The following is a 21,927-nucleotide window of genomic DNA, read 5'->3' as shown; positions in this document are numbered from 1 at the left end:
GGCCATCTCTTCTTACCATGTACACTCAGTAGTTCTGTGTTTTCTCCACATGAGTTAGTTTGTGCTTCCTCACATGATGGCATCCTCAGCCTTCTTAAATGGCAAGTCACCAGTCCCAATGCAACGGCCCTAAAAGAACTATAAGCTGTATTGCTCTTATGACCATAGTTTCAGAAGGCAGAGCTGCTGTATTCTATTAGTTAATTCAATTCCAGAGGCCTACATTCAGTGTAGGAGGGTATGCATTCTACCTCTTGAGGTAGGGAGAGGGAATGGTCTAGCAGAGTATGTAGGGCAGGAAAATTGTTGTGGGTACACATGAAATATGCAGTTGGCATTGCATACTTTTTTTTTTGTTGTTGTTGTTGTTTGTCTTTTTGCCATTTCTTGGGCTGCTCCCACGGCATATGGAGGTTCCCAGGCTAGGGGTCTAATCGGAGCTGTAGCCACCAGCCTACACCAGAGCCACAGCAACGCGGGATCCGAGCCGCATCTGCAACCCACACCACAGCTCACGGCAATGCCGGATCGTTAACCCACTGAGCAAGGGCAGGGACCGAACCCACAACCTCATGGTTCCTAGTCAGATTCGTTAACCACTGTGCCATGACGGGAATTCCGCATACTTTTTATTTATTCCCTAACACTGGTTTTATTTCCCTGGACTTGAGCTCAGTAAATACTTGTTGAATGAATTAATGATGGCTGAGTTCCATTAATGACTGCTATTAAATATCTGAGCCAACATTTTCTCTTATCTAGTTCTCAGCTATCAGTCATCTGCTTGTTCAAAAGAGGGGGGAAAGTAAAAGATGCATTAACCCTAATAATTAGGAAGAGTGGCATATATATTACTTTTCCCAAACAAATTCAAGTCACACAAAGGAAATGTAAATTTCAGTTATTTTAGTGGTTATTTGAATAGCTATTCTGAAAAGGTATCTAGTTGTTTTTCTTCTGACTCTTCTAAAAGTATAGATATTTATTTACAGTTCTAATATCTCCTAGTTGATAGAAGGCTCTAAATACTTCAGTGTTTTATTGTTATTTAAGGTGGGAATTTCTATGGCCCAAGTATTAATATATCTATGGATGGATGTGCATTATCTGTGTGCATGTGTGTGTATATAAGTTGACAAGACAAACATTTTGCCCTCTGGCAAGAATGGAGTTCATTCCCTTAAAGAAAGTTCTGCATAGTTGTCTATATTTTAAAGCACATATTTTCATGGTATAGCATGTGTAAGTTTATGTGCACTTGTGTGTACAAATCTAATATTTATCTAAGAAATACTTGTCTAAAAATATATTACAACACACAGCATACATGTTTGAGCAGAAAACCTAAGGTAACAAACTCTTACACTGTTTATAATTCTCTACCCAAGACTATTAATTTGAGTGACTTATTACCTTTTATTAGAAATTAAACAACATGTTATCTCTTTTCATAAGTTGTTTCTTGAGTGCAGGAATTGTATCTGATGCATCACCATAACTCTCCATCTCTCTTGAGTGATGAGCTGCCCAACAGGCATGCATGAAGGAGAGCCCGGCAAAGCCCCATCTCGTACATGAAAGGTTGAAGATCACAAAATCCAGCCATGGGTCACTGATGAGTTATAACCAAACAAAGCCTTGTTTAACTATTGCTTTAGGATGAAAAGGTGAACACAATATTATATTGTCTGAATGTGTATCCCTTTGTACATTCTTTTTCTGCCATGAAGACTTTGGAAAAGTTACTAAAAAATTTAGGAGGCAAACACTGAGAACTACACAACCTGTTGCAAGAGATTCCAGTACTTTCTATAAGCAGGTAAAGAGCGGCACCCTGCAACTTGACACCACATTGAGGTTCCACCACACTGAGGTTCTGGCTTCACGCTCATAAAACCATCTAGCACTTTGCTACCTCATAAGGCAAATAAAAAAGATGAAAACATAGACTATCTATAAGAGCATCTTAAATATCAGTGAGTACAAGCCAAATGTAAAAAATTGTCACAAAAGATTATAATTTAGAGTTTTCCTCTACCAATTTTAGGTACCACCAGCTTGCATTCAAGAGCCTTCAAAATCAGACCAAAATTGACCCAACTCTTTTTTATTTCTGCTCTTTCCCAGCTTAGACTTTAACTCCAATTAAGCAGAATGAATCATTCACACCTACATGTACCACATCCACATCCAAGTTCCACCCTTCAGTTTTTACTCTCTGGGATTTTCTTCCATCTTTCCTGTACTGATGGCATTTTATCACTTTTACCAATTTGTTAATCCCAGCTTCAAGTTCCTTTCCTCTCACATTTGCTTCTCTTTTATAGATTGTATAATATAAATAAATGTAATGGTATAAATCATATAAGTAATATATTACCAGGATATCTGGGGTTAATCCCATAACAATTTACTTCAATTTATTTAGAGTCCTTGGTTGAAACACTTGACCTCCCTCTTATAAAACGGAGCTAAGGACAAACCCTCCCTGGGTATCATCACCAGAGCAGTCAGTCAGTCAGTCAGTCAGCTGTAGGAACTATACTAGGAACTGCAGGACATGAAAATGACTCTGACAAAGCTCCTGTCCTCAGAAAGATCAGAGTCTCCTGGGAGAGACAGACAATTAAGGTAACAGTGATACGACTGAGTCCTGGGAACACTGTGCTCTGAGTATAGAGAGCCTGCCAGATATTTTCAGCAAAAATATTTATCTCAATAATAAGACGGATCCACACACCTGCCAGTCAGGAATGTTTGTATAAACATGGAAAGTCTGAGTTCACTTGCCATAGGCTGAATACTTGCATCAGAAGAAAAGCTCTTTTAACTCAGTGTAGCATGTCATGTTGGCGTGGCCCCACTTCCCCTGCATCATTCCTTGAAGGTGCTGTGCCGTGGATTCTGAAGGAAGAGGTGGAAGGGTGGGCAAGATCATATGTCTTATGGACTCTGGAGGCAGAAATCACATCTCCTTCCCACTCGGAGAAAGTGGAAGCAGAGTGAGCAATTTACCTTGTTTTAATGCAAGCAGATGGCAAGGTCATGGGAACTTGTAAAGCATTAGTGAACTGTCTTTTCAAATTAAGGACTTTTGAGGATTAAAAGTTCTGAGATACCCCCATGACTCAAGATTGTATGTTCTTGCTGAGTGATCAGGCATCTAACCCCGTGAACATTAAACCACAAGGACTGTATAAGAGCATGGTTGATTGCTTTAATGAAATGCAGGTATTCAGATTCAAGGTAACATGTGGTGACAGAAAGACAACCAGAGACAGCACGAATTTCCCACTGAGCTGCCCTCCACCTAATGGAATCACAGGTTTTGAAGCATCACAAAGCAATCTGGTAAAAATAAAGTAATGGTTTCTGAAGAAACTTTCCATGGGAATGGGTTTGAATCCTGCTTTAAAGTTTCTTGGGCTTCTGCAACATCTTTATGTACTGAAATGACTGAGGATCTAGCCTAAAAACACAACTAAGCCTTAAAATTAATTAATCTAAAATCACATGAGGTCTGCACCAATTCAGTGTAGCAAAAATATATATTAAAAATATGTGTATATATTTTACATATGTATTTTAATATATATTTTAATAATCCGAGTCTGTATTGAACAAACTTAATTTTAAAAAAATGAAAAACTGACTTTGGACTAAAAAATGATTTTTTACTAAAAGAAATAGCTTTAAATTGTGGTCCTATTTGGTAATCACAAAAAGACTTATACAAGGTATTTACACTAAATCATTGCATCTTGCAAGTTTTATACCCAATGTTTTTAGATTGGCAATTTGGAGCTAACACAAAAGAGACTGTTAGACCTAAAAAAGCCATTGACCATTAACTAATTCAAATCCAGTTGTTACAGATGAGAAAAATGAGGCCAGATAAAAGAGTGGCTCTCTTTAAATCTAAGATATGCAGCAAAGGCTGATAGAAAATATGCCAGACTCAGGAACATGGAATAGATGTAATTTCAAACTCTGATCTGATATTAAGCTCAAATTATGAAATTATAACCCTTAATTTCCACACGAGATGGGCATTTTTCTATGAAGTACATCTTGTAATACATAATCCACTGGTTTAAATGAAAAAAAAACAAAACAAAAAACCCAGATACCTACGGTCAATTAATCTTTGACAAAGAAGGCAAGAACATAAAATGGGAAAAAGACAGTTTTTCCAGCAAGTTTTGCTGGGAAACCTGGACAGCTGCATGCAAATCAAGAAAACTAGAACCCCCTCACACCATGCATGAAAATAAACTCAAAATGGCTAAAAGACTTAAATATACGACAAGACACCATCAAACTCCTGGAAGAGAATATAGGCAAAACATTTGCTCACATCAGCTTTATGAATATTTTCTCAGGTCAGTCTCCCAAAGCAACAGAAATAAAAGCAAAAATAAACCAATGGGACCTAATCAAACTGACAAGAACAAAAGGACAACTTACAGAATGGGAGAAAATAGTTTCAAATGATGCAAATGACAAGGGCTTAATCTCTAGAATATACAAGCAACTTATACAACTCAACAGCAAAGAAGCCAACAACCCAATGGAAAAATAGGCAAAAGACCTGAATATACATTTCTCCAAAAATATACAGATGACCAATGACCTCATGAAAAAATGCTCAGCATCACTGATTATTAGAGAAATGCAAATCAAAACTACCATGAGGTACCACCTCATGCCAGTCAGAATGGCCATCATTAATAAGTCCACAAATAACAAATGCTGGAGAGGGTGTGGAGAAAAGGGAACACTCCTGCACTGTTGGTGGGAATGTAAGTTGGTAGAACCACTATGGAGATACCTTAGAAACCTGTATGTAGAATTACCATATGACCCAGCAATTTTTTTTTGTAACTGTGTATTTTTATTTATTTATTTTTTGGAAGTATACATTAGTGCATTTATTTTGCAAAAGCCAAACATGTACAGTCATCTTCCTAATGATATATTTTTTTCATTTTGATTTTTTTTCATTACAGCTGGTTTACAGTGTTCTTTCAATTTTCTACTGTACAGCATGGTGAGTAAGTTACCCATACAAATACACATTCTTTTTTCTCACATTATCATGCTCCATCATAAGTGACTAGACATAGTTCTCAGTGCTATACAGCAGGATCTTATTGCCTATCCATTCCAAAGGCAAGAGTCTGCATTTATTATCCCCAAGTTCCCAATCCATCCCACTCCCTCCCTCTTAGCAACAACGAGTCTGTTCTCCAAGTCCATGATTTTCTTTTTGGTGGAAAGGTTCATTTGTGCCATATATTAGATTCCAGATATAAGTGATACCATATGGTATCTTTCTCTTTCTGACCTCACTCAGTATGAGAGTCTCTAGTTCCATCCATGTTGCTGCAAATGGCATTATTTTGCTCTTTTTTATGGCAGAGTAGTATTTCACTGTGTATATATACCATGTTTTCCTAATCCAGTCATCTGTTAATAGGCATTTAGGTTGTTTCCATATCTTGGCTATTGTGAATAATGCTGCAATGAACATGCAGGTGTGTGTGTCTTTTTCAAGGAAGGTTTTTTCTGGATATATGGCCAAGAGTGGGAGGCGAAGAAACTCAACTGGTTTTCTTCACTGAATACAGCAAACCAAAAACTTGTCTAAATTATTCAGGAGCTAAAATAATCCTCTACATGAAAAATATCAAAGTTAAATTCTGGTCAAATTCAAATGATTATCATCACAATCTTACCATCTGGAAACCCACGTTTTCTGCAAAGCTTTTATCATGAAATGGAGAGTCCTTAGAAAACACAGTAGTTACTTTCTTAGTCTGAAAGTTGGGATCGGTAGCATAATTTCATAACATTTTAATGAAAAAATAATCCTCCATCTTAACATAATTAAACTCATTGCATGAGTTAAAATATCCCAGACTTTAAGACTGATCCATAAAAGAATTTGAGTGTTTTCTCTTCCTCATGAAAGTTTTCTGGATTAAGATAGAGAACTACCGAAGGAGAGAGAAAGCATTTCCTACCTTAAGATGGGTTGGAGCATCAGTGACAGAGACCTGGACGGACGGGGGAATGAGCCAGAGCAAGGGCAGACTTTGGCTGGCAGGAGGTCTAAAGCAGGATGTGCAAACTACATGAAGGCTTTTAAGTGTAAATTCAAATGATGATCAAGGACAACGTTCCAGAAAAGAACCTAAGTGCCAAAAGGCAACTGGGGGAAATGGGTGGAGGCTGAGGTGGGGAATTATTTCCTCTTCCTCACAGGTCCATTGGCAACATGCCATCTGGATCTGGTGCTTTGGGAGAGGAAGTTGGCTTGAACTCAGAAGGGTGTTTGAGCCCGAGCCAAGCAGCATTGGGACCAGAGTTGAACTCATTTCAATCAGAACAAGAAACAGCTTCCTTTGGGAAAAACAGAGGGGTGCTCAAGAATTACAGATGCTCTGGAGGAAAAAAGAGGCTCTACCTGTGTGAGGTTACCAGATTGTTACAGGAAGAGGGAAAGTCAGAGCAGGATATAAAGAAAGTCAGAAAGAAAACAGGAAAATAGATGGAGGGAAAGGAAGATGTTAGGGATGGGAGAAAAGAGAAGTAACAGATCTTAGGAATTCAAATACTCTCATAGTAGACCCTACAAAAAAGACCCTCGAGTCCTCTAGGATAAAGGGTTCCCACCCCAGATGTAAGCCTGCTACGGTGCAGATAGGTGGAATTTGTCACAGGAGGTGGATCCTTGCTCAGCCACTTGCTAGATGGATATCATTGAGTGAATCACCTCTATGCATCAGTTTTCTCTTCCATAAAATTCAAATAAAAAAAATGAAGATTTGTACATGAACATTTTCTGTAAACCATAAATTGCGCATGGTCATTATACCACTGCAGATCACATAACATTCAGTGATGTTTACTTTCAGTGTACTTTTTTCTAAAGTACAGTTATTAAGAGATGGTTGTCTAAATGTTCAGCAACAAATAAGTGGATAAATATGTGTATAAATGTACACATAAACACAATGGAATACTACTCAGCCATAAAGAGAATGAAATAATGCCATTTGTAGCAACATGGATGAACCTAGAGATTATCATACAAAATAAGTCAGAGAAAGACAAATACCACATGATATCACTTATATGTAGAATCTAAAATTTGTTTCATAAATTGTTTCCAAATGAACTTATTTATGAAACATAAACTCACGGACATAGAAAAGATTTGTGGTTGCCAAAGGGTTAGAGTGGTAGGGGAGGGAAGGATTGGGAGGTTAGGATTAGCATTTGCAAACTATTATATATAGAATGGATAAACAACAGGTCTTACTGTATAGCACAGGAAAGTATATTCAATATCCTATAATCATAATGGAAAAGAATATATATATATACACATATGTATAACTGAATCACTTTGCCGTACACTAGAAACTAGTACAACATTGTAGATCAACTATACTTAGAAAAAAAGACTTTTTTTTTAAAAAAAAAAGGTCGTTGTGGAGTTCCCATCATGGCTCTGTGGTAATGAACCCAACTAGTATCCATGAGGATGTGGGTTTGATCCCTGGCCTCTCTCAGTGGGTTAAGGATCCAGTGTTGCCATGAGCTGTGGTATAGGTCACAGATGTGGCTCAAATCCTGTGTTGCTGTGGCTGTGGTATAAGGGTCCGATTCAACCCCTAGCTTGGGAACCTCCATATGCAATGGGTGCAGCCCTAAAAAGCAAAAAAAAAAAAAAAGTAGTTAATGAATCAACAGCTAAGAAACTGGGGTGAATCCTCAAATTTTAGCCTAGCAATGGTATTAAATGCCAATACTGGTGTGACTTTCAGTGTGTCCTGTCTCAAGCCTTCCTGCCAGAGATGCTGTAAGAGACATTCTCAAATCCTTGGTTTTCTTAGATAAGTGGTAGAAGGAAAGTGGCTGACAGTAAATTATAGTAAAACACACCTTTCAACCTTTCCACTGCTTTGTAGTTCAAATTCTAGATTTTACATGTCCAAACACCAACCTTCTTGGTATGTTTATAAATACTAACCAGCAAAAAAAGTAAAAAAAAAAAAAAAAAAAAAAAAAAAAAAAGAATTTCTTCAGGTTTATTTTAAATGAACACTTTAAAAGCTTTTCTATAGGCTCAATTTTTTTTTTTTTCAAACCAGACTTGAAATAGGACTATAAGCTGGGAGATTGGTTTTTCCCTCTGCACTGAATCTGAAGAGCCTAGCATTTGAAGTCTGGAGGCTTATTTGAAATCTGGCCTTCGATCTAAATACACGGGGAACTGAGTGTGGAGGTGGGGAGGGAACTTGCCCAAGGACACGATCATCAACTATCAGATTGGGACAAGGATGCCCATCTCCAGCATTCAGGGCACCAGACTTCGCCTACTGTGAGCTCTTCTAGAAAAGCAGTTGAGTCTTAATTTTGGCTGCATATTAGAACCATCTGGGGATATTTAAAAATTCCAGTGCCCCCACTGTACTGCCTACCAAATGAATCAGAATGTCTGCAAGTGGGACCCACCATCACTACTTCTTGTAGCTACTCAGACGAGTGTGAAAACTCAAGTCCTAGTGGCACACTTTCCCATGCCTCTGACAATGTAGAATTTTGTATAAATGATCATGCCTCATTGATGAACTTGCTCTGTCCTGGCTGTTGCATCGAGTGCTTTCTCAGCTTTATTCCATCCTGTTCCTCGTTGCCATGCTCTATTATCATTGCAGCAGAACAACCTGATGGCCCCTCCAAGAGAAACACCTTGCTCAAAGCCAAGTAGCTCTAACAAGGCAGGACCCAAAGTAGAACCCAGAGCTCTTATGGAATAGGTTACACTCCTCTAATAAGCTGGCATGATGTGGCTGAGATACGAGTCCCCAAGTTCTGCCACTATTTTTTTTTTCCTTTTTATTATGTCCACACCCAGGGCAAATGGGGTCAGACCAAAGCTGCAGCTGCAGGCTTACCCCTCAGTCACGGCAACAGCAGATCCTTAGCACACCAAACAAAGCCAAAGATCAAACCTACATCCTCACAGACAGTATATTGGGCTCTTAAACTGCTGAGCCACAACGGGAAGTCCCACCAACTATTTCTTCATCTCTCCTCATGACCTGATAAAAAATAGTTCATTTTGGATCAAAACAGCTGACCTGATGGTGTGAATCCTCCATCAGTCGTACAAGTATCTTGAACTTACATACGATGCTGGCTTGTGCATCCCAAAGGGCTCTTTTCAGGAAAACACGGGGCCACTACACATAATTTTGGTTCAGGGTTGGTTCCACTTGATTCTGTTGACTGCCCAGATGGTAGGACTTCATTGCACATGTCCATCTATATCATCCTACTCTAACTTTCCACAGGAGTACCTGCTGTCCAGCCTCAGCTTTCATTTGCTGTCCCCTCCAAAGTAAAACTGAAAGAGGATGGAAATGATGTTGGGTGAGAAATAGCTCTCCACTATGGTTATTTTTGAAATTTATGTATATAAACAGAAGTCCAAGGATAAATTCTCAGAGGTCTTGAAGTTCCCAAGAGGACTTAACATCGCTGATAATCACTTAAAATTTTTAAATAGCATGTTCTAAATTATCAGCATGATTGCTTTTTTTCCAAATCCTTTCTCGCAATTCCAGTACCCAAGTTTGCAATTATATTTACAAATGAGTTGTCACCAAAGAGGACCACTTTAATTGTCCCAAGCTAATGAGAAAAGAACAAAGGCAGATTTAGCAGGCAAAGGATAAACTCCTACCGCGTGAACGCTACATGACACTGCTGCGAACTGCAGGGATGAAGGTCCTGAAGCAATGCAAAAAGTGGTGAGAAAATTGACTTCAGTCCAACAGATTAGGAAAGGCATACTAAAATTAAAGGAACCATCCACAACATAGCCCTAGTGCAAGCGGCAATTTAGTTTCAGTGAAATTAATGACTCTTGGCAATTTGAATTATTTTTGCTTTTGTAATTTGGTTTCAGTGTATTCGTTTTGATTTCAGAATAATATGAATTAAAACAGAGTTTAGACTTAGTTTTGTGTGCCTGCATATTTAAGCAATGTGAGGATAAAATAATTCCATATCACAGAGTCTGTGTAAACGTTTACCTTTAAAAGGGTCCACAGAGGAGTTCCCATAGGGATCCAGTGGGTTAAGAATCCAGCTGCAGCAGAGGATCAATGCAGAGGTGAAGGTTCAATCCCCAGCCCAGTGCAGTGGGTTAAAGGATCCAACATTGCCCCGGCTGTAGCATAGGTCATAAATGTGACTTGGATTCAATCCCTGGCCCAGGAACTTCCATATGCCATGGGTGCAGCCGTAAAACTGAAAAATCAATTAAATTAAAAAGGATCCACACACACTGGAGCTTGATTCTTACATGAAAGCTTGGTTCCTGTGGTTCCGGTAAGTTCCTCAGAGGCATTGCCAAAATCAGCTCACATGGACCAAGAATGGGAAATACATAGACTGTAACACTTCGCACAATTTCACTGGCATTTAAGAGATTTATTTTAAGCTGTTAATCTATTTTTTCTATTCTCAGACTCATGTTAATGTTCCAATTAAATAGAAAATGAGGAAATAAAGGATGTGTTTTTAATAAATTGACTTTCCATTCAGGCTTTATTAAAATTGTCTTTGAAATTATCATGGGGAAGTGTGTCGTAGAAGATGATAATATCAATTATCTATTTTTGTAATTTAAAAAAGAGGCACTATTAGGTGTGGTGCTGGCCAATATGGAGACAAAACAGTAAGCAGTGCCACTCACTTGAGAACAATCCCAGGGTAGGAATGGGAATTCCTTGCACCCCAAACAGGTCCTAACATATAACAGGTAATTGCTTGCTAGTTAAGTGCCATGCCTTGCTTGGCATGCTGCCCTCCAAGACTCACAGCTGGAATGTTCCCACAGGCTCCGTCCTGCCCCTGAAGTTTAGGGTCCTGTGGAGCAACCCCAAGACAGAAATCCTGGAGCCCAGCATCAGGTCAGCCCAGAGGCACATCCCATTCTCTGCCCTTGGTAACTTGTCTCCCTGATTCTGAGCCTCCAGTTCCCAAAAAAAGGGGCCCTAAACTGATCTTTCTAGTTCCCCAGAGACTGGCATTCCTTCCCTGTATCTAGTCCCCCAAGTCCTGTGGCTGTCAGTCACCTGCCCGCCTCTACCTCTGCCTCTGCCTCCTCTGCTGCCCGATTATGTCATCACGCATGGAGGAGGCATTAGATGTGGAGATTGAGATCGAGCTGGGCAATGAACATGGTTCTGTTCAAGAAGGGAGATAACAGATGTGCCATCTATACCTTCTGGCTTGACCAACGTAGTCACCCTCTATGACTCAGAGTTTTTACAATGACCTTAAAATAAGGTCATTTATAGGCCAGTTATGAGGAATGAATGAATACATTTGTATAAAGCATTTGGAAAAATTCCTGACTCACGATAAGCACCTGAAAATGTGGGGTATATTATTATTTTTTAGGAACTGGAACTGATAACCTACCATCCTGGAAGCTTCTCTATCCACCAAATTCTGGTTTCCTGACCTACTTTCTCCTGCCTTCTTTGGTTAACTGCTGCATGTTTCTCTACCAGAGGGCCCCAGGTCATCAAGTGCATCATTAAATAATACCTACCTACTACCTGATGATCTTTAATCCCTGCAGGCCCCTAGCGTGACCTTCACCTTAACAAGCTTCATTCTGACACTGATTTGTTCAGGTGAAGACTTTAGGGCTTTCCTCCAATAGAATGCATTCTTACCTGGTATTATAAGCCCAACCTCCTGGGTCCTCAATGCATGTATTTGCCCATTGTCCTGTAAACAGTCCCTGGGCATATGAAAACTGTGGCACATCTACAGACAGATCACAGGTGAAGGTCTGGAGTAAAGAGAGTAATGGCTGAAAAAGCTGCTCCAGGTACCATCCAAGAAGCAGTTTACTTTTGTCCTTTTTCAGAGTAATTTTACTAAGTACTAGCTTCTCTCATTTTCTCCTCACAGAGATGCAGTGAAGTGGCAGAGTGCATTTGGATGGCAGTGCTGGGTATGGTTTTATCAAATGTGAACACTCTAACAGTAGCTGAGGTTCAAGGGTAGTATTAAAAAAAAAAAAAAAAAGCTATCCCAGAATTCCTGCTGTGGCACAGTTGCTTAAGAATCCAACCTCAGCAGTTCAGGTGACTATGGAGGTGCAGGTTCGATTCCCCAGCCCAGGGGGCAGTGGGTTACAGAGTCCAGCATTGCTATAGCAAAAGTCAGATTCCATCCCTAGACCAGGAATTTCCATATGCCTGGCGTAGCCATTAAACAAACAAACAAAAAACTGGCTCTCACTCTTTGTACTTTTTCTCATGACTTTAGCTGCCCTTGCTGGTAACTTTAGTACTCTGTATAACCTTCTCCACCCCTGATTCTTGATTATAGATTTAGTCCCTGCTTTTCTGACTCTCAGTTCTGCAGCCTCCATTTTGGAATGTCCTCAGACTAGACATGGGCTTCCTTAGAGCACAACTGTCTCAACTTGAGATCCTCATCTTCCTCCAACAGTGTGAATTTAATTTAAACCTGTGCTGGATGGACCTAAATGTGTCCCCCAAAGATCAGCACCCCCAGTGTCCATGCCTGTATGAAACTCCCCCTAAGTGAGAGAGGGACCTGTGATTTGCTTCTGTCCGGTAGGATATGACAAAGGTGAAGGGGTTTTGCAGATGTAATAAAGACCTCAAATGGGTTGATTTTATATAATCAAAAGTGAGGAGAGCCTTGGCCTGACTTCAGTGAAAGTCCTTACAAGAGGGATTGCATCCTTCTTGGGGTGAGAGCCTGCCTTTCCTGGTTTGGGGAAGCCTGCATGGCAAGGAACTGTGGGTGACCTCTAAGAGCTAAGATGCCTACCTCCAGCCAGCAAAAACCTCCAGCTCTCACTCATACAGCCACAAGGAAATTAATTCTGCCAATAACCTAGATGAACTTGAGAAACTACTCTTCTCCAGTTGAAACTTCAGATGAGAATACAGCTCACACCTTGATTGAAGCCTCCTGGGAACCTGAGCTGTGCCTGGACTCCTGACACACAGAAACAACTACACTCATATCAGCTTATCAACTGCATCACACTTGCTTAGAAAAAGTACAAAATTATACCAAATTGAAACAACCAGGGTGATAAACCTTAGGGGTCAAAATAGAATAAAAAATAATAAAATCCAAATCAAAAATAAAATGACCAGTTCAAAAAAATCATATTGAATTTAACTTGAAGTTTGGAACATTTACTATCTTGAGTTAGTCCCCTAATTCCTCCACAAAATTCCTATGTGTATCCTTAAAGAAGCAAGCTGGGAATTCCCATTGTGGCTCAGAAGGTTAAGAACTTGCTGACAGAGTCTAAACCAATGATCATGTAAGAATCCAGTAGGAGGCATAAGAGAACAAAGGATAAATGGGCGCCATCCCACTGTGGTGATAAGAGCGCCAAGTAACTGTGCTCTCAAGTAGAGTCAGGAAGCAGAATGCTTAGTAGAAAGGTTGAGACAAGGGGGAACTATCCCTGGGAGACCTCTGCACACACTGAAAATCACACACTCACAATAGCTACAGAGGAACCTACTGAGTTCCCTCCTATTCTTTCATGAAAATTTCTCATAATAGGGGAACTGAAATTAAGCAAACATATGGTATTTTAACACACACATAGACATGAGAAACTCTGAGTTTGGAATGTACTTATTTTTATCAGGTCGGCATTGAAAACTCAGTCTAAACATAAATTCATGTTCAGTATCCCCATCACTGGCCACTGTGATGCTGCCTTTTGTGCTGCTGGGACAGAGAGTGAAGTGGCAAGACAGAAGCTGAGTGCCAGTCAGTAGGCATCGGTCACAGAAGGGCAATGTGGGTGCAGTCACCCACAGACACAGCATCCAGTGCGGGAAGGGCATGCACTCTACTCCAATTTTCCATATGGGGCAGGACAATCTATCCCAAACACTTTCAAAATCCATTTCTTTGACTGGTGATCTTGTTTTTAGAATGTTTTCCCGTCTTATTTCATCATTGCTTTCATTCTAGACCTACCTCCTGGAATGACTTTGAACTAGTTTCATCAGCCTCCAAGTAACAGCCTTACCGGTGTGTAAAGATAGTTGTCATCGTCCCTGAGTGATCTCATTTCCTCTTGGGAACTCAGAGCCATGAAACGCAGGGTAGCAAAACCAGTGCCTGAGATGAGGACCCTGTAATTAGGCTAATTGTTCCTCAAGTTTCTCCCTCTTCATCCTGAGACTAATCCCGATGATTGATCTCTTAATACTACTCCTAGCAGGTCCAGCAACTCGGGAAAACTCAAGAGTGAGACCACTGATACTCAGATGATGCTCTGAAGAAAAGAGGGAGGCAGGGGCAGAGTATCCATTCAGAATTCAAAGGAGATACTCTACTTTGATGTGTTTACACGTTGAGCTTCTGTGAAAAGCTTCACTTTAAGAAAGTTCTATGTTAGAAAAAAAAAAGAGTTCCCATTGTAGATCAGTGGATATGAACCCCACTGGTATCCATGAGGATGCAGGTTCCATCCCTGCCCCCACTTAGTGGGTTAAGGATCTGGAGTTGCTGAGAGCTGTGGTAGAGGTCACAGACTCAACTCAGATCTGGCTGTGGTGTAGGCTGACAGCTGTAGCTCCAGTTCAACTTCTATTCTGGGAACTGCCATATGCCAGAGGTGCAGCCCAAAAAAAGAAAAAGTTAGAAAACCATCACCTTAACCTAGCCCATTTGTAATTTCTCCAGCCTTATTAATTTTATCTAATGAATAACTTTTTGCAAAATTGACTCAAAGACTTTAAGGCCAGGAAATTGACATACCTGGCTAGAATGCTAAGATTTTGGTTTGCTATTTATGTACAATAAAAAAGCCACACCTAAAATTAAGTGACAGATAAATCTTGAAATTAAAACCATGAGCAGAGGTTAAAAAAAAAAAAGGTATAGAATCTTTCAATAGAATATTTTTTTTGCTAAAACTGGAAACACACCTGACATTTTTATTTTTGATGATTTTATTTACATGATATTGAAAAAGCAAAAATTTAGGGAAAAAATCGATCAGTGGTAGCCTCAGTGAATGTCTTGGGATAATGAAACTGTTCTATGTGTTGATTCTGGATGTGGGTACATGACAATGTGTATTTGTCAAAACATATAAAACTTTAAGAACAAAAGGTAAATTTTACTGCAGATAAATTCACCAGATGATTATAATTTTGTTTACAGAAAATATATAATACTGATTTCATCAAAATAAAAACTTTTGTATTGCAAATGATACCATTCCATAAGGTGGAGATACAGTCACAGTATAAAAGAAAATATTTGTAAATTATCTGTCTCATGACAGACTATATCCTGAATACATAAAGAGTGCTTACAACTTAATAAGAAGATTTAAAAGTCAATAAACTACCTGACTAGACATTTCTTTAAAGATACACAAATGGCTAATAAGCACATAAAAAGATGATTACTGTTACTAGACATTAGAGAAATGCAAATAAAAAATGCAATGATATGGCACCTCATACCCACTACTATGCCTATATTCAAAAAAAAAAGGCGGGGGGGTTGGAAAGAAAATAGTCTGTGTTGATGAGGATATAGAGAAATTGTAAACTTCATACATTGCTGGTAGGAATATAAACTAGTGCAACTGCTACTCTGAAAAAGTGTGGCAATTCCTCAAAATGTTAAACGCAGGGTTTTCATATGACTCAGCAGTTCTACCCCTGGTTATATATCCAAGAGAGATAGAAATATATTTATATACAAAAATTGTACATGAATTTTTCCTAATTTTTTACTGAGGTAAAACACATAGAACATAAAATTTACTACCTTAACTATTCTCTGAGGGACAAATAGATTAGCTAAATGTGGCATATACAAACAATACAATATTGTTCAGCCTTTAAAAAAAGGAAATTCTGACATGTGGTCCCGCATGAATAAACCTTAAGGACATTATGCTAAGTGAAATAAGTCAGTCACAAAATGACAGATACTGTATGATTACACGTATGAGATGTTTACAGTAGTGAAAACCATAGAGACAAAAAGTAGAATGGGGATTGCCAAGGGCTGGGGAAAGGAGGGAAGGGGAATTATACTTAACAGGTAAGAGTTTGAGTTGTACAAGGTTAAAAAGAGTTCGTGGAGATGGATTGTGGTGATGGTCACTCAACGATATGAGTGTATTTTACACTGTACACTTAAAAATGGCTGCTAGGCTGCTGGTTGGTGCATTTACCGCAGAGTAGAAGCAAAGAGGACGGAAGGTGTCCTTCCAGGCGAGGATGCTGATGTGCACGGGGATGGCAGCTGCACATGCGATAAGGGGAGAAGTGAGAAGGGTTAGGATTCGGGGCACATTTTAGAAGTAGTGCTCTCTGGATTACAGGCGGAGTTGAAGGAAAGAGAAAAATCAGAACTTTCTGCTGGATACTTGACTTGAACAACTGTGAATGCTGATGACACTGACCAGAGAGGAACATAGGGGGGTATTTGGGAGAATCCAAGAGTTCTTTTTGGAAACATTACACTTCAGATCCCTATTACTTATCTCAGTGGAGATGCTGAGAAGGCTAGTTGGTGTTTATGTCTGGAACTCAAAGGGGAGGGGTCAGAACTGGCCATCTGAATTTGAGGGTCACCAGCAGGAAGATGGTACTTATAGGTAGGAGACTAACCAAGAGAACTCAAAGAATGTGGGGAGAAAAGGAGAGATGAATAAAGTTAAATTCTGGGACCTCTAAAGTGAGAGGGAGAAGGATTTAGCCAAGTAAACCAGGGATGGGGAACCTTTTTCTGTACAAGGCCAGACAATAAATATCTTCACCTCTGAAGGTCATACTGTCTTGTGTGTTTCTCTTCAATTCTGCTGTTGTATCAGGAAAGCAGCCACAGATAAAAACAAATGGGCATGGCTGTGTTCCAAGAAAACTTTATTTACAAAATGAGGCAGCAAGCAGAATTTGGCCAGCAACTGTGATCTGCCACCTCTGGAGTAGATGAGAAGGAATAGCAAAGATGGTTAAAAGAAAACAAGCCAACCACGGCGTCATAGAAACCCAGAGAAGATGCTTTAAGATGGAAATAGTCAGTCGGTCACATTTGGTAAAATGAAGCCTGAGCATGAAAACTCTCCAGCGGTATGGGTCCATGTGGCTTGCTGAATACCCTACTGTTTTCCTTAATACCCTGGGAAAGCAGCTCTGTCTGCCTGCAGTGCCCTCCACCAAAAACCTCCTTCATTGATGAATTCTCCCACATCTTTAAAAAATCTTTTGTTGAACGGAAGATTCTTTAAATTCTATAGAGCTTTACAATTTTCAAATTTTTCACACCCATGATTTCATATAAATCTCATAATAACCCCCTTTGTTCATTCTTTAGATCTTTAATAATGCCCACCCCCAAATCCTTTTATAGTAGATAGAATAACAGCCCCTTCCCCCAAAGATCTCCATATCCTTCCCCATGGAACATGTGTTACCTATTACCTTGCAGATATTACTGAAGTAGGATCTTGTGGTAGGGAGATTATCCTGGACTACCTGGATAGGCTCTGTAATCGCAAGCATCCTGGAAGAGGTAGAACTGTGTCCCGCAGAAGTCAGATGCTTAAATCCTAACCCCAAGGACCTCAGTGTAAGATCTTAATTAGAAAAAGGATGATTGCAGGTGTAACTAGTTTGGTGGCCCCCTAACCCAATATGATTAGTGCCCTTATAAAGGGAAAATTTGGACAAAAAAACATGTACGGAGAGAAGGCCATGAGAAGTTGAAGGCAGAGGTCAGAGTGATGTTTCTATAAGCTGAGGAATGCCCAAGATTGCTGACAAGCCACCAGAAGCCAGGTGAAACTCCTGGAACAGATTCTCACTCACAGCCCTCAGTAAAAACCAACCCTGCCAATACCTTGACCTGGCAATTGTAAGATAGTATATTTCTATTGTCTGTAGTTTGTATGTTGTTACTGCACCCCTAGCAAATTAATTAAGGTGCTTAAAAGTGAAAGGGGGTGGGGGGAGAGGCATTCAGAGTGATACAGAGGGAGAAAAACGATCTGAACTTTCAAGGTGATGGGAAGAGGCCATGAGCCAAGAAACAAAGGTCCCCTCTAGGCACTGGAGTCTCCTTTGGTGCCTCCAGGAGGCATTGTCATAGCCCAGTGAAATCTGTGTTGTAATTCTGCCCAGTAGACCCTCATAATAACTTCCTGTGGTGTTTAGTCACTAAGATAGTGGTAAGTTGTTACAGGAGTCATAGAAAACTAATACACTTCCCAAATTTCAAATCTTTCACATACACTCCCTACACGAGGCTAATTCCCATCACTCTGGCTGGACCAGGAATATCCTAAAAGCAAGTACTAGGTTTTACTCATATTCTGATATCTAATACACAGCAGATCCTCAATAAATAAATGTGGGTTAATATATGTTGAGTGAATATGTCTTTCACCATCTTCTTTACTGATTCATCTGCCTAACTATAAGCTTCTCAAGTTTTAATTTTCTGGCTGTGAAGCTCATTTTCTTCACATTACTTAATCAATTGTATTAGAGTTTATTGGACTACCTTAAACTGTCCTAAGCTATTTTGAAATTCAGAACAAAAACAAAAGAAGACTTTGAAGACCCAGGAAGAGACAAGATCCATTAGGGAAGTGTCTTTAGCAAAAGGTTGTAAACTGAAATCACTTGACCTAATTTGCAGCAAATCACTCCTGAATATATTGCAGTGGGCAGATCTGAATGGGCAATGTCACAGGAGGAGGTGAGCCGAGTTGATCCTTATCCATCTGCAAAATCTATTTAGTCTTCTAGGTGAAATAATAATAATGTCATTATGGTTTATTGAAAAAATTCTTCAAATGATTTTAGGCATGTTTCTGAAGTCACTGATTTTTTTTTTTCAAAATGTTGGAATGGCAAGTCTAGTCTAGCTATTCATGTCCTTGTGCTAAATATTCCTAATGAGATTCCTAAGTATGAAATTCTGAGTTAATTGTGGATTCTTCAGGATGTCCTTAAGCTTGAAAACTCAGCAGCAGCCTTGCCACGGAGTTGAAATGAGTTACAATCTATCTCTGCAACAGAAGAACCCTTCATTTCAGACAATGGAGAGTCAGCTGATACAGTTGATAGTTACTATTAGCTCAAGTCCAACCAGATTAAAGCTCAATTTTAACAACAAATTCTGAACATCTCCTTTGTATGGCCATAACACAGATGATTTTTATAATTATCATATGTGTTGCATTTTTAGACTATCTCATTTAACCCTCTCTCCACTGTATAAGACATGGCTATTCATATCACTAATTTGTAGACAAGGAAACCAAAGCTAACAGTGGAAAAGACTTAACAAAGGTCATGCATAAAGTTAACAGTAGATCTCAACCCTATACAGGAACCTCTGACTAGAGTGCCCTTTGCCTCTAATTTGATAGAAGAGCAGAGACTCCCAAGAGAGAGTCAACTCATTCTCCCATTCCAAGATGATTGCAGTTGATTAAAAGCATAGGCCCTTGCTTGTCAGAGTTGGAAGGGACATTTTATACAATCTCCCATGACTTTTGGCAGGTGAGCTACCTTAGCAAAGAACCTGGCACTTGTCACACATTAGTGAAAGGGGAAACTGGAACCGGGATGCAGATTTCTGTGGCCTCACTTGGCTTTCCTCAGCAGCACACACAGATGGAAGGGTCTGCAATGAGTTATAAGGACTGTATCACCCAACACCAAACAGTGAAGAAATCACAGGATAAAGGTGAGCTCAGAGCTGGCTGGGATAGATTCAGGAAGGATTCCTGGAAATAGGCTCAGAAGCAAGCAACCAACCAACCAACTAAATGGAAGGACAGCCACAGAAGTAGAAGTTTTCAAGTTATCACATAAAATCATCAGTAGATATCATGCAGCACTAGACAAGTCAGAAAGTTTGGCCATAGCACAGTGTCATGAGAAGATAATGGCAGGAATGGGAATGCATGAAAATATATTTGAACAAATGGCTCCTTCTTCATGGGATATGTTTTTCCAACCCTCAACCCTTCTGCCTACTGCAATATCATTTGTCCGTCAAGACCCAAACCAAAGGTCATTTTCTTCATGAGCCTCTATTACCTCTCCTTGACAGAAAGAAGTTCTTCAAATTCACCTTATTTGCTCAACAATAGAGCAAGTATTTCAGTCTCCCTCAACTTATATCAATGAGTTGGGCAGATTTTGTCTTTTTGAAGGATTCCTGAGGGCAGATTCCATGTTACTCACATTTTGTGATCACCTGACAGGCTTAGAGGAGACAGACCAAGATGACCCTGGAGGTTGTGAAAAGGAGAAGTGTCCAAAGATGTGGTGGAGCAGAGGGATAGTAATAAGAAAATAGTTGATCAATTGATCACACTGGAGAAAGAAGACAGAAGTTGGAACCACATGAGAAACTGAAAGAGAGAAGATCTTATTTCAGCTGCAGGGAGGCTCAAGGGCTTAACCACTTTCTGAGAAGAAGGGCAGTCCTAGGAGGACCTAGAATCAACTATGGTTGGTGAGACCAGGTAGCGCAGTACCTAACACAGAAGAGGGACATTTGGTGGTATTTCTTTGATGTTTCTTACCTACTTAGCTCAGATACAGTAGAAGCACAACAGATATTAAGGGTTGCACAAGGATGTGGTCACTCTGAATCCCCGCAGAGCCCAGCACACAGAAGGTCTTCTGAATGTTCTCTGGGAAACTCAGCAAGGGATATCCTCAGTTACTTCCTACAGGCCTTCCTTCCATACCCCACCAGCGCTCCCCACAGACACAGAAACTACCATCCATCCATCTCTGCATCCATTTTTGACACTTCTTCCGTTTTGATCATACCGCATATGCTGAGCCCACTTCTATCCCAAAGCCTTTCTGGTCCTTGCTCTTAACCTGGAATGCTCCTAGCAGGTATCCATGTGGCTTGTTCCTTCACTTCCTTCATGTTTTTCCTCAAACATCCTTTATTAGCAAGGTCTTCCCAAATCTTAAAGTGGAAAAAAAAATCAAATCACCCCTCTACCCATCCTAACACTCTCTCCATCCCTCTTACCTCCCTTTTCTTTTCCACACTCATTTTCATCACCTGGCTTCCTACATATTTACTCTTTTATTAATTTACTTCTGTCTCACTGAGGAGCATGTAAGTTTTCTGAGGCAAGGACTTGTTCATTTTGTTCTCTGATGTATCCAAATGCCCAGGGCAATGCTTGGATCGCCTTCGGCACCAAATGAACATAAGCTGAATGAAGAAACCAGAAAGCTATACTACTTCTAGCTGCAAAAACTTACTGTACAGAAAAGCAATGCTGTCTCGCTCCATCTACATCCACTTCTCTAACACCAGCTTGAATTTAGATGAAATTCACTGCCTATCTGAATCCAACGCAAGTTCAAGTGCTGACATTTCAGTCCTTCAGCCACTCCAAAAGCCCCACATCTACCTGAATTGTAGATTTTATCTCTCTTTCTGTATTAATAAATCCCAGCATACGCTGCTGCTAGGACCATCCAAGAGATCACAAAATGTGGGTCTGATGCTCAATATCTTTCTTCCAAAAGAATGGAAACAATGCAGCAGAAAGCACCAGTTGGCAACCTCTCACAGCATTCCTGCAACCATCCCAGCTCATTCTGAATGGAATCTGATAAAGATTGACTACATTTATGTGGTAGCAATTCATCATGCTTAGCGTCTCTCTTTTGAACATCAATCTTATAAATTTACCAGGAGACATTATAGTGTAAATATATTATTCATAAACTAGAGTGAATCCCCACTCACCACCATAACAATTTTGACAATAAATCATAACATGTATAAGTTTTT

General features: G+C 39.8%; 1 long non-coding RNA gene across 1 annotated transcript in view; it reads left to right on the top strand.

The window, feature by feature from the left end:
- The window catches only part of LOC110260054 (uncharacterized), a 343,554-nt gene that overhangs the window by 306,137 nt on the left and 15,490 nt on the right, over positions 1-21,927 (top strand). The window lies entirely within an intron of this gene.

Source organism: Sus scrofa, chromosome 3, assembly GCF_054392235.1.
Source record: "Sus scrofa isolate SSC_HxYL_T2T_F1_AM1 chromosome 3, Sscrofa_HxYL_maternal_Yorkshire_Landrace_v2.0, whole genome shotgun sequence".
Classification (NCBI taxonomy): domain Eukaryota; kingdom Metazoa; phylum Chordata; class Mammalia; order Artiodactyla; family Suidae; genus Sus; species Sus scrofa.
This window is presented reverse-complemented; position numbering and strand designations above follow the sequence as displayed.